This window comes from Megalobrama amblycephala, linkage group LG4 (assembly GCF_018812025.1).
Source record: "Megalobrama amblycephala isolate DHTTF-2021 linkage group LG4, ASM1881202v1, whole genome shotgun sequence".
Classification (NCBI taxonomy): Eukaryota; Metazoa; Chordata; class Actinopteri; order Cypriniformes; family Xenocyprididae; genus Megalobrama; species Megalobrama amblycephala.
Genome location: NC_063047.1, coordinates 51,143,231 through 51,155,576, shown reverse-complemented (window position 1 = coordinate 51,155,576; position 12,346 = coordinate 51,143,231).

Genomic DNA, 12,346 nt, shown 5'->3' with positions numbered 1-12,346 from the left:
CAAAATAACGACTTTTTTAACAATATCTATCAATCAATTAACAATATAGGCTGATTTCAAAACACTGCTTCATGAAGCTTTTGAGCTTTATGAATGTTTTGTTTCGAATTAGTGATTTGGATCTCCTATCAAATGGCTAAACTGCTGCAATCACGTGACTTTGGCGCTCCGAATCACTGATTCGATTCGTAAAGCTCAGAAGCAGTGTTTTGAAATCGATATTGTTGAAAAGTCTTTATTTTGTTTTTTTTGGTGCACAAAACGTATTCTTGTCTCTTTATAACATTAAGGTTGAACCACTGAACTCACATGATCTGTTTCAAATATGTTTTTAGTACTTTTATGGACCTTGAGAGTTTGAATGGCTTTGCTCTCAATAGAGGCCTCAGTGAGCCATCAGATTTCATCAACAATATCTTAATTTGTGTTCCGAAGATAAATGAAGGTCTTACGAGTTTGGAACGACATGAAGGTGAGTAATTAATAACATTATTTTCATTTTTGGGTAAACTAACCCTTAAAATATTATTGGAACGTTACTTTTAAATGTTCTCTGAACGTTCTGAAACAACTTGTAACATATTTTACAATCATAAATTCTGCTGAAAAGGCTATAATAGACTATTTAATGCCATATTCCCATTGTGACAACTTACCCCATCAATATGCATTTAATTATCTATTTCTTTCCCTGCACTTTAAGAAGAAAAGGTTCTATATGGAAAATTAAATGGTTCTGTAGGAGTTCATGTGATAATTTTATGGATTCAGTTTTAATTAATTAATTTTTCATTTTAATGTTATTAATTAAACAGCTTGTAAACATACTTTATCGCTAGACAATTTTAAATAACCCATTAAACATGAAATTGTTATGCTATGTAGAACTTTTTTTTGGCATAAGAACTCTAGAGTTCTATATAGAGCCTAATTTTTTTTTCTTTTTTTTTTTTCTATGAGTTTGCCACTAACAGCAAGCAGCGTGTAAGTATCTTGTCAGTATCAGGTTATTTCATTAGGTCTTATTATGAACATGCAGTAGTAAGGAAGGCAGAAGTGGAGCATTGTTTTCCACTGAGGGCTGTTAGTAATGTAGCGACTCCTAGTTTCATTAGCACTGGAGGAGGTTAGTAGCCGACAGCAATAATTACACTAGCATGAGCGCTGAACGTCCACCTGGGGCGAGATGACACATGCTTACAGACCGCGGGGATCACGCTGCTCTAATGAGAACTCAACGTTGAGTCCCTTTCACCTTCACTATGCACTGATTACTGAATCACAGGGAACGTTCTCAGAACGCTCTGGAAAGGTTCTCTCAAAGCTATGAACAAACATTCTTCCAGTAATGTTATTAAAATGTTTGCCCAAATTTATCTTGTCTTTAATAATCACTCTAAAAAACGCTGGGTTAAAAACAACCCAAGTTGGGTTGAAAATGGACAAACCAAGCAGTTGGGTTAAAGGTTTGCGCTGCCTGCTGCGTAGTTTTATTTAATTCAACCATTAAAAATTACTGTATTGCTTGCTTAAAATGAACCCAAAGTATGTTGAAAATGATCATTTGTTAATATATTTAATACAGTGGCGTGCAGTGGTATTCTGAAATGAAGAGGCACATTTTTTAAATTTTTTATGAATCAAATGTAAATTCATGTGCATTACTCTTAACGTTGACACATCCTTCTTGTTAAATGAACATTACATTACTTCAAACAAGAAACCAAATACAATTCTCTTTTGTAATTTTACATGAACAATGTAATGTTCTGTTTATCAAAAACAAGTCAGTCTCATCAAGTTAGTGTTTTAAGCATTTCTACATTCATTCCAAAATAATAACTAAAGGCTGTAACAATTTAAACAATATATTTTATTTGTGTATTGATGTTTTTGTTTTTTTATTGTCAACTTAGGCTATTTTGGATCATCAGTCATGCTCTGTACACACCGTCTGTCACAGACACGAAGATGTATTTTTAATTTCTCCAAGCCGATTGCACTAAAAACCCCCACAGTCGTCATGTTTTCAGTCCATTTCAAGTTTGATTTTGACGTGACATAAAGCGGTGATATCTAACTGGGTGATCTGTTTACTTACTTTTCAATCAGTCTTCCCACTGACACCATCATTTGTTCATTCAAACTGACACGCGGAACGCGCACGTCAACAAGAGGCGAGATTTATCACACAAACCAATCATATCCAATCATAACCAATTACATTCAATCATATCGCAATGGAGACAATGCCTCCTCTCACGTGACTTTCCCCCATTCATTCTCAATTACCCCCCACAAAACACACCGCACGCTTTAGGGGTCTAATGGTTTTCTATGAGTGGAAAGGGAGGCATGACTCCTGCTGTAACTTTACCTGCAGGTGTCACTGTTGGGCAGCGTTCCTTTAGAAATACGAGTGATTTGCGCTTTTTTAATGTCATAATTTGTAATATTTGTGTTGTTTTATATGTAATATGGATTAATTTCTCATCCTATTTTTTTTTTTTTTGAGGAGGCACTGCTACCCTTGCCTCCTCGGAGGAAACGCCCCTGGTTTAATAAATGAACTCTTGTAAGTTTAATGAATAATAATTTAACAATAAACATTTATTAAATTGCTTATTAATAAATGTTCACCTTATCATTGTTGCCTCTTGTAATTGTGTCTGATTTTGGGTTCATTTTAAGCCAGCCATATGGTGGCTGGGTTTGTCTATTTTCAACCCAACTTGGTTGTTTTTAACCCAGCATTTTTTTAGAGTGATGTTCTCAAAACGTAAACATTATTTATTCATTGTTCATGGAATGTTTTTTTTCTCCCTGAAACGTTTTAGTTGGATGTTCATCTAACATTTTATAAATGTTATTATTCAGAACGTTCAGAGGACATTCAAAAGTAACGTTCGTTTGAAGAATGCTAAAAATGAATGTTTCATTAATGTTCGTATAAGTAACCAAGAAAAAACATTTTTAAACATTTAAAAAAACTGGATGTTTTGAACTTTCAGAGAATATTGAGAAATAATGTTCACATAACTTAACGGGAACATCAGCAAAACGTTCTTAAAACATATTTTTATTAGCTGGGCAGCCATCAGACTGACAACCGTATACCGAGTCCTCTTTATTTATGAACGTGTTGCCAATGTAGCGGCTATTTTTCCAACTAGTGACAAATCTAGCGACTTTTTGGACTCATTTTGTTGTCTGACAGAAAATATGTAAATGAGAACAGCTTCATTGGGTATTCTATTAAAATACAGGAGGTCACTTTAAAAAAAATGCTGGGTTGTTTTAACCGAGATTTGGGTCAAATATGGAAAAACTTAGCCTTGGGGTTAAATATTTAACCCAACAGTTGCGTTTGTCAATATAAAAATAACCCAGCATTTTTTTTTTTTTTTTTTTTTTACAGTGTATGTGAGCACGGATTAGGAGAGAAAACAGATGTAAAGAATCAAAAGCGACATTATAGCGACTTTTTAAGCAGGCTTTAGCAGCACATGATTGTGTATGAGGGCTGTTTGTGTACGTGTGGTAAACTAACGCGGCGCATTAGGCTTTAGTGACATCACTCATTAAGGGGTTTATATTCCCGTGTTTATGTTCAGTCGTTGCCGAACAAAAGCCTAAATGAGGGTGAGCGGGAGAACTTGAAAGGGCGACCCTAAACAGATCATGATGTTTGTCCTGCTATTACGCTACTTTGCTCGTTAGACCAATAAATTGGAGGCATAGCGGTCTCGTTTAGCCTTATTAAACGTGCAGAAAAGCTCAGGTTCAGGGACAAGATACGGTAGCGAAAGAAGCTCGATCGCTTTAAAACGCTGCGAGGAAGCATGCAAGATTTGGAAGTGAAGGCAAACATTTGAACCTGGCTAAACCAAAGATCCTAAGCTCTTTTAACTAATATCTGTAAACAAGCTTTCAGCGAAACCTCGGGGGAGTGATGTCATCGACCATAAGCCCAAGTGCACAATTGAAGAGGCTTTGAGCTGCTGCAGGGCTGTTTCATTAGCAGCGCGAGCGCTCACGTGACAGCAGCAGCAGCGGGATGTTCGTGGGTTTGTTGTAAACCGCTGCCCTTCAGCGAGAAGAAAGTGCATTAAACTCCTTTAAGTTTAAAACAACAAGGCTAGAGTGAAAGTTTAATGGTGAGAATCAACAGATTCGAGTCAATTGTAGCAAAAGAACAGTGAATGAACAGTGAACAGAGGTTCAACCTTAAAGGGTTAGTTCACCCAAAAATGAAAATAATGCAATTTATTACTCACCCTCATGCCGTTCCATACCAGACCTTCGTTAATCTTCAGAACACAAATTAAGATATTTTTGTTGAAATCCGATGGCTCCGTGAGGCCTGCATAGGGAGCAATGACATTTCCTCTCTCAAGATCCATTAATGCACCAAAAACATATTTAAATCAGTTCATGTGAGTACAGTGGTTCAATATTAATATTATAAAGCGACAAGAATATTTTTGGTGCACCAAAAAACAAACAAAATAATGACTTGTATAGTGATGGCCGATTTCAAAACACTGCTTCAGGAAGCTTCGGAGCACAAATGAATCAGTGTATCGAATCAGCGGTTTGGTGCGTCAAAGTCACGTGATTCCAGCAGTTTGGCGGTTTGACACGTGATCTGAATCATGATTCGATACACTGATTCATAACGCTCCAAAGCTTCATGAAGCAGTGTTTTGAAATCGGCCATCACTAAATAAGTTGTTATTTTGTTTTTTTGGCACACCAAAAATATTCTCGTCGCTTTATAATATTAATATTGAACCACTGTACTCACATGAACTGATTTAAATATGTTTTTAGTACATTAATGGATCTTGAGAGAGGAAATGTCATTGCTGGCTATGGAGGCCTCACTGAGCCATCGGATTTCAACAAAAACATCTTAATTTGTGTTCCGAAGATTAACAGGTGTGGAACAGCATGAGGGTGAGTAATAAATGACAGAATTTTCATTTTTGGGTGAACTAACCCTTTAATTTTATGAAGTGACTAGAATACTTTTTGTGTGCCAAAAAAGCAAAATAACGACTTTATTCAACAATATCTAGTGATGGGCAATTTCAAAACACTGCTTCATGAATAATAATCAGTTATATCTCAGAAGACACAAAAATACACACAATCGTAAGTTGATTGACACCGTTTCATTGTGATCAGGATAAACAGACTGACATCTACATTATATTTACAGTTACAGATATTTTCTCAATAGGTCACTTTATCAAACTCTTCACACAACATATATGTGATAAACTGAGGCGCATCATTGCTTTGGCATAAAATGCATTCAATAACTTCATCTTTCAAATGACATGAATTTTCTTTTCTCACACAGACATAATCATCAGCTAAACTACAGGCAGATTTTCATGTTTACATTCTCTTTTTTAAAAGGGTTAAACTTAAGCTCAAAACCTAACGTAATACAAAACTGAACAAGACAGCAATTTATATATTTTTCTACAGTAATACCATATTGAAATATATTCTGAATCTAGAAATTGAAAGACTATCAAACCAATTAAAAGCAGCTGAACACCAACACAGGTGTTAGTCTTTCAATTTCATTAGGGGAACTTAGGAATAATTATGTGCTGTAATGTAAACATGGATAATGTAACATATACAGTAGTGAATTATAAACGGTAGAGAGTTCACAAAAGAAACCACTGTGTAATTCTGCCTGTCGTTAGTGTGTTTGTTGGGTGAAACCTTTGCTAGTGTAAGAGAAAAGGCAATGACTCCTCGCAGCAATATATAAGCGTTATTAATACCCTCGTGCCAGATGTTGATGCGTGTCCTAAATAAGGAATGATGTCAGTGTCTGGCTCCTAATTGCTGTCTTTTGCTGAGCAGAGGTGAAAGGTCATCTTCTCACGCCGGCCCGTCACCTCGTCCAGCCGAGGGAGAGCGGAGCGCGCGGGGCGAGAAATAACAACAAACCTTAGCAGCTAAAAAAGGAAAAGAGGAAGTGACTTACAATAGACGGGACCTTTGATCCATTGCTAAAGGAAGACTTCTCTTTGGGGCGTAAAGTATTAATGTGAAAGTGACTCTACCCACTGCACATTTGTTACAGCAAATAATGGACCCTAAAATTAGTACACAATAGAAGGCAGACGGGCGACACTCGCACCCTGCCTTGCGCAGGAAGGGGAGAGGGACTGATTGTATGAAAATGAATGATTTGCCGGCGCACAGACGTGTCAGAAGTGGCGGCCGGCCTTCCACGGGGAGCGGGGAGCGGCGAGCCGAGGTTCGTCCCGAGGGTCACATTCTCCACAGGTCTATTGTGAGGAAAGCGCCTCGACGACAGACGCTTAAGCTGGTCAAGCTGTAACACCTCAGGTATTATTGCACTGATATCCATCCATCTATTTTGTCAAACTTGAGCCCATTCAAAAATCTTGGGCAGGGAAACCCTCTGGATGGACGGCCAGTTCGTCAATATGAAGCGTATAAGAAAACGGTTTTTGAACAACCTGGTTAAACCACAAGTTATTTCTAAATGATCTCTGATCATTCAAACCATCCATTTTTTTTTAAATAAGTTTTTCTTTGGTTATGTGAATGTTAGAGCAACATCAAGGGAATTTTAAGGGTTTTCTCTATTTTGCAAGGATTATGGGAATGTTACTTTTGAATGTTCCCTGCACCATCTGAAGAAGTGGTATTGTTTAACGTTTTGTTTATGTTTATTGTACGATTAAAGTTACGTTAAACGTTCACCTCCTTCTTCCCTGAACTTTGTTACAGACACATCTGATCACTTAAAGGTGTAATATGTAAATTTTAGGAGGATCTATTGACAGAAATGCAATATATATGTTTTCAGTGGTGTATGAAGACCTTACATAGGCCTAATGAACTGTTCTTATTACCTTAGAATGAGCCATTTCTATCTACATACACCGCAGGTCCCCTTACATCGTAAGTCGCCATTTTGCGCCGCCATGTTTTGGACAAACTGCTCTACAGAGCATGTTTGCTTGACTGGCTACTCTCTTCTGTCTCAGACAACGACATGATTGTCTTGTGTAGGCCACCTTAGCTTCTCTATATTGCAATTCGCAACCTCACCGGTAGATGCTACTAAAATTAACACACTGCACCTTTAAACACACATTATTTCATGCTGAATTACTACTGTACAGGTCACTGTATCTGATGAATTAAAATTGTGGAGTAATGCAGCGCTGTTTTACTTAGTCAAAACAATAAAGTTATGTTATAACGTTACGTAATATATAACAATAATTTATGTAATATATAACAATGATTAATTTTCTGGCGATAAAGTATCCAAACAGTTGCTCACCCGTCTAATAAAATATATTAAAGCGTCTTTGGTGTTTCCAGGGTTTCGACGCAAAACGAGGGAAATCGAGGGTAACACAGATATGATGTCATTTATAGGGCCTTTACTCTGCTTAAAACTGCTGATTTCTCTGGATTTAACATTGGAAACATTTGGGATAATGTAAGTACACAAGTCAACAAAATATATAACAGTGGTTTTTGGATATTTTAATCCAAAAATCTTACATATTGTGCCTTTAACTGTCAGTGTTCAGGTAGGCTAGCGGACACTTCTTTTATTGCCTTTTATTGTGTTAAGTAATCTTCATATATTAGCTATCATTTGAAATCTTAAACACTCAAAATTCATTGAAATTGGACCTTAAAAAAAAAAACGGTACTTTAAAGCTGCAGTCCGCGATTTTTCCTCTTTTGTTGCTATCTCTTGTTTGAAACCTGCAATTGCAGTCATATGCGGAACAGTTATCTGTACGTGCGCTGTGCCTCGGCACAGCTCGTCAGCGAAGATGAATCTATGTAATGCTTGCTGTCAGTCACCGCACCGGTGGATAATGTACTTCAGAATCACAGATTCTATGTCTTGAAAGTATGACCAATATAAGAATTTTCACTGGAAAATATAATCTGAACAAGTAAGTAACATTGTCTGCCACTTTTGTTCTGACCAACTGAGCGGAAAAGCATTAGGCCTACAATAAATTGCACTGCCAATAGTGATTAAATCTAACGATCGCTTAGCTTGGATCATGCCAAACCGTACAAATTATTATTACTGTTATATTGTTCTCAAATTGTTAATGTTAACAACATCAGCATTGCTATGAGTATGTGTATATTAGCGTTACCTGAAGATTTCAATTTCTGTATCCACTCCACAGTCCAAAGTCTTTTGCTTTTTGACTACGGGTGAATCTCCAGTTGTCACTGATGATTGTCATTTGGATTACAATCCGCCATCAAAATGGTAAGTTTAATTATTTAAGCTGCTGTTTGAAAAGGCTATAAATGATCCGCTACCAGCAGCGTCCTCACTTGATAAAACTGACTAGCCTGGACGGACTCCTTCTTCCTTTCTGTTTACGGACGTGACGTAATGACGCACAGAGGAACTGCTGCATGCTCAAATTTCTCGCTCTTATTATAAAACATTATTACAAGCTTACCGTTGTGAATAGAGACAAGAAAATTAGATCGTTTTGAACACTGGCTGGTTATGTACTTGCTCAAAAATTGATTTTGGATCATTTTTAACCAAAAAAATTGCAGATTGCAGCTTTAAATCCACAGCTTGGTTGGACAAATGGCTTTGATTTTCTAGCAATTTTACAGTCAATTTTACAGCATATATATATATATATATATATATATATATATATATATATATATATATATAAATACCATGGTATGGTATTTAAAAATTAATAGTACACATATGATAATATGACCTAAATAATCCAGCCGCAGTAAATCTGGATGACATACCGATGTAGGTGGCGGTATTGCACCTTAACGCTGGTTGCCACCATTATGAAACAGAAGAAGACAGCGCGCAGCCAAAAGCCCCGCGCAAATTTAAATAAAAGCCCGCGCAAAATCATGTCGTTAAAAATAACTGACGAGACGCTGTTCCCGCACTCCAGAAACAGTTCTCTCGCCAATGAGGGAGTTTTCTGGATTCTGCAAAAATGACGCACCAGAGTTTAGGACCTCCGTCTCCATCGTCCTGCAGATCTCGACACTGGACAGAGAGTAAGTTGCCATTATTGTTTACCCTGAAGCGGGAAATTAGCTGAAAACTCGAAATTAACTGAAATGAAACGAACTGTTTACTGTTGACGTCTTTCTATGTTTATTATGTTTACATTTCTCGGGGCTTTTAGTCAGAAAGAGTGCTCATTTGGATAAAAACTTATTTATTGAACGTTTACTTCAAACATGTTTGGAGAGGAGTATTTCCCCCTCTTTTTACCCAAAATGGGACGATGTGAGAGATTTGCACTCCATGATGCTCACGTGTAATTCATGTTTCATTCATACTCGTAGCCAGAGGGCGCCCTCGCACTGAAAGCCAAGTGAGACTCATAGAAGTATTGAAACTTAGGAAGTTCCAGTAAATCCCTTATATGGACAAACTCACCATTATTGACGATTTGACTGATTAAATGAAGAGAATAAACACTTGGTTAGCATGGCAAGTCTAATCTAAATAAAATTACATGATATGTTCCTAAAAATAGCAAATAAGTGTACCTGTTTATTTTGTATGCAAAGGTGTGATTTGGCCTATATATATATATATATATATATATATATATATATATATATATATATGTGTATATGTATATATAAATCTTTTGGCCACAATAATCATGTAGCTGAAAAATCTGATTTTGTGTCAGTCCTAGTATGGAAGCTTGTCTTTTCTCTCTCAATTGTGAGTTTACATATCACAATTCTGACCTTTTTTCTCCGAATTGTGAGAGATAAACACAAAATTGCATGTTATAAAGTCAGAATTTTGAGTCGCAATTACCTTTATTTTAAATTCTGTGGTGAAAACAAGCTTCCATAGCCCTATTTTGTATTCCAAAGCATTCATGAATTACAACCATTTATGTTCAGATCTGTGTTCTTGTCTTAATGAAGCCCCTTCTTCTGAAAAGCACAATGTGCTCTGATTGGTCAGGTGGACCAGTGTGTTGTGATTGGTCAAGTGCTTCCAGAGTTTTGGGTAATATCCCGCCCCTTACAATAACCGCCAGTTTCAACCATAGACTGTAAAAAAAGATGGACGACGCGACGCCGCTTCCTTCCATTGTATTGAACTGAAGCCAAAATGGGCCGATGAATGGGTGCTGACACGTTACGCAATACGTCAAAAAAAAAAAAGTTTGGAGCCTGGGCATGCGCAGGAGGAATCGTCAGTGGAGCCGGAGCCGGAGTCGCGATATCAAACTTCCGCCCAGACGACTGCGTCATCATTGATATATTTTAAATAGGCTATGTAAATTATACACAATTTAAAATTCTACCTATAAAATAATAGGCTATTCTGTTTCTAGAGCAATAATATTTTTGAAACAGCAAATTCAGTAGATAAAATCAATATAATATGCCACTAGAAACAACTCTAAATCGTCAGAAACGGTCCTGCTATTTTAAATCAAGTTCAACTAACGTTACAGATCGATTGCTGTAATTAGAGTAGGCTATCATTAGTTTTGTCCTGCTAATTATTATTTTATACCCATAAAAATAATAAGTAACTGCCAGATAACGATCACCTGCTTTTTCCCGACATGGTTAACATTAGGTGTGTTATCTTAACTAATAACATTTATTAATTAGCTTATAACGCCCACATTTAATTTAATAGTTACAGAAAAAAAGTTCAGTGATCCGTCAGATCCTGTAGGTCGGTTAGTACAGTTTACTGCTGAACAACTCATTTTGTTGGTGTTAAATAACAAAGAAATCGAAAATTAATAGTTAGTTAATACATCTTAAGTCTCCCCTCGAAGCTCCGACAGTCCTCAGACAAGCTGTCAATCAACTTCGAATCATGACAACACGCCCGTTTTTATAGCATCAAATTGCTAGCTAAAATCAAACTTATCACAAAAACGAACAATTGAATATAAATCAGCGTGATAACAACTACCTTAAATTACCAAAACCATCTTTCAGAAAGTTTTATTTGGAGCAGAATTTATTTTTAAGTTTTCACTGAAGTCTCATTCGACTGCATTGAGAGTGCGGGGTTTATGACCTGTACTGCATCCAGCCTCCAGGGGGCGATCAAAGAGTCCGCAGCTCACTTTTCAGGACGTATGAGACACACCCGGTTTCAACACACTACTAACTAACTCAACCAGGCCCGCCCCTTTATTCTGCTTATGAATTATTTAAATGAGGAACATTGTGACGTGTTTGTTCCCGGAAAAAAACTCAAGACTACAGTGGAAGCATTTCAGGGAGTTCCGAAACAGTGACACTTAGGGCTGGGTAAAAAAGATCGATTTCTCGGTTTTAATCGATTCTCATTTTTACGAACCGATATCGATTCTTAAATCTCAAGAATCGATTAGTCTAGTCTGTTTTCAGTTGATGAATGAGCAGAATATGTAGCGCCTCCCATCCAATAAATCACAATAATCTTTGTGCTTTGTTACTTTTGATATGAAGCAAAGTCTCAGATTTCAAATGACGTCCATCTTATTATGAGATTCAAAAAATAAATACCATTTTGGTGCTGTTTAATGTGGCGTGACAGATCGCTTTAGCACCTCAGTTAAAGAGAAGCATGTGATCATCCTCTCCTCCGCTTTAATACCAGTTACAGCACGAAATAAACATGAATGAACATCTGAAGGTATGTTAAAATATACCTTACAACTTACCGAAATCCGTATCATGTCTCGTGTAATCGCTCAATCAGTGTTTCAACCTTGGAAAGACGTCAATAAAACAGCTTGTAAACAATGTCACGTAACGTCACATTTACCTCAGAAAAACATATTCAGTGACCATAAACTCATTAGTCAGCTAGAAAAGTGAACTCTAGAAAGCAGCGTTCTGATAAATATAGCTATGCACCATTACATATTCATTATAATTTTTAATGTTCTTCAATATTGCATGTTTGAATAAATCAGTTATGACAGCCGCGATTTAAATGTGTGTTTAAAAAAAAACTAATTGGAGTAGAAATATGATTATGTAATTCAACTTTATTTGTAATAATAACATAATTGACTGTAATTTAAGTATTTGTATATAAATAAGTTAATTTAACCCTTAATATTATTATAGTAGTACCAACTGACTCTCATGTGTAGTTTACAGCATTAGTTGAGAGATTATTTTTCCTCTAGAAAATTTGCCATGTACTGTAACTGAAATACTACATCCAAAATAATCGATATCGAATCTAAAGCAAGTGAATAGTAATCGAATCGAATTGTGAAAATTGTGTCAATACCCAGCCCTAGTG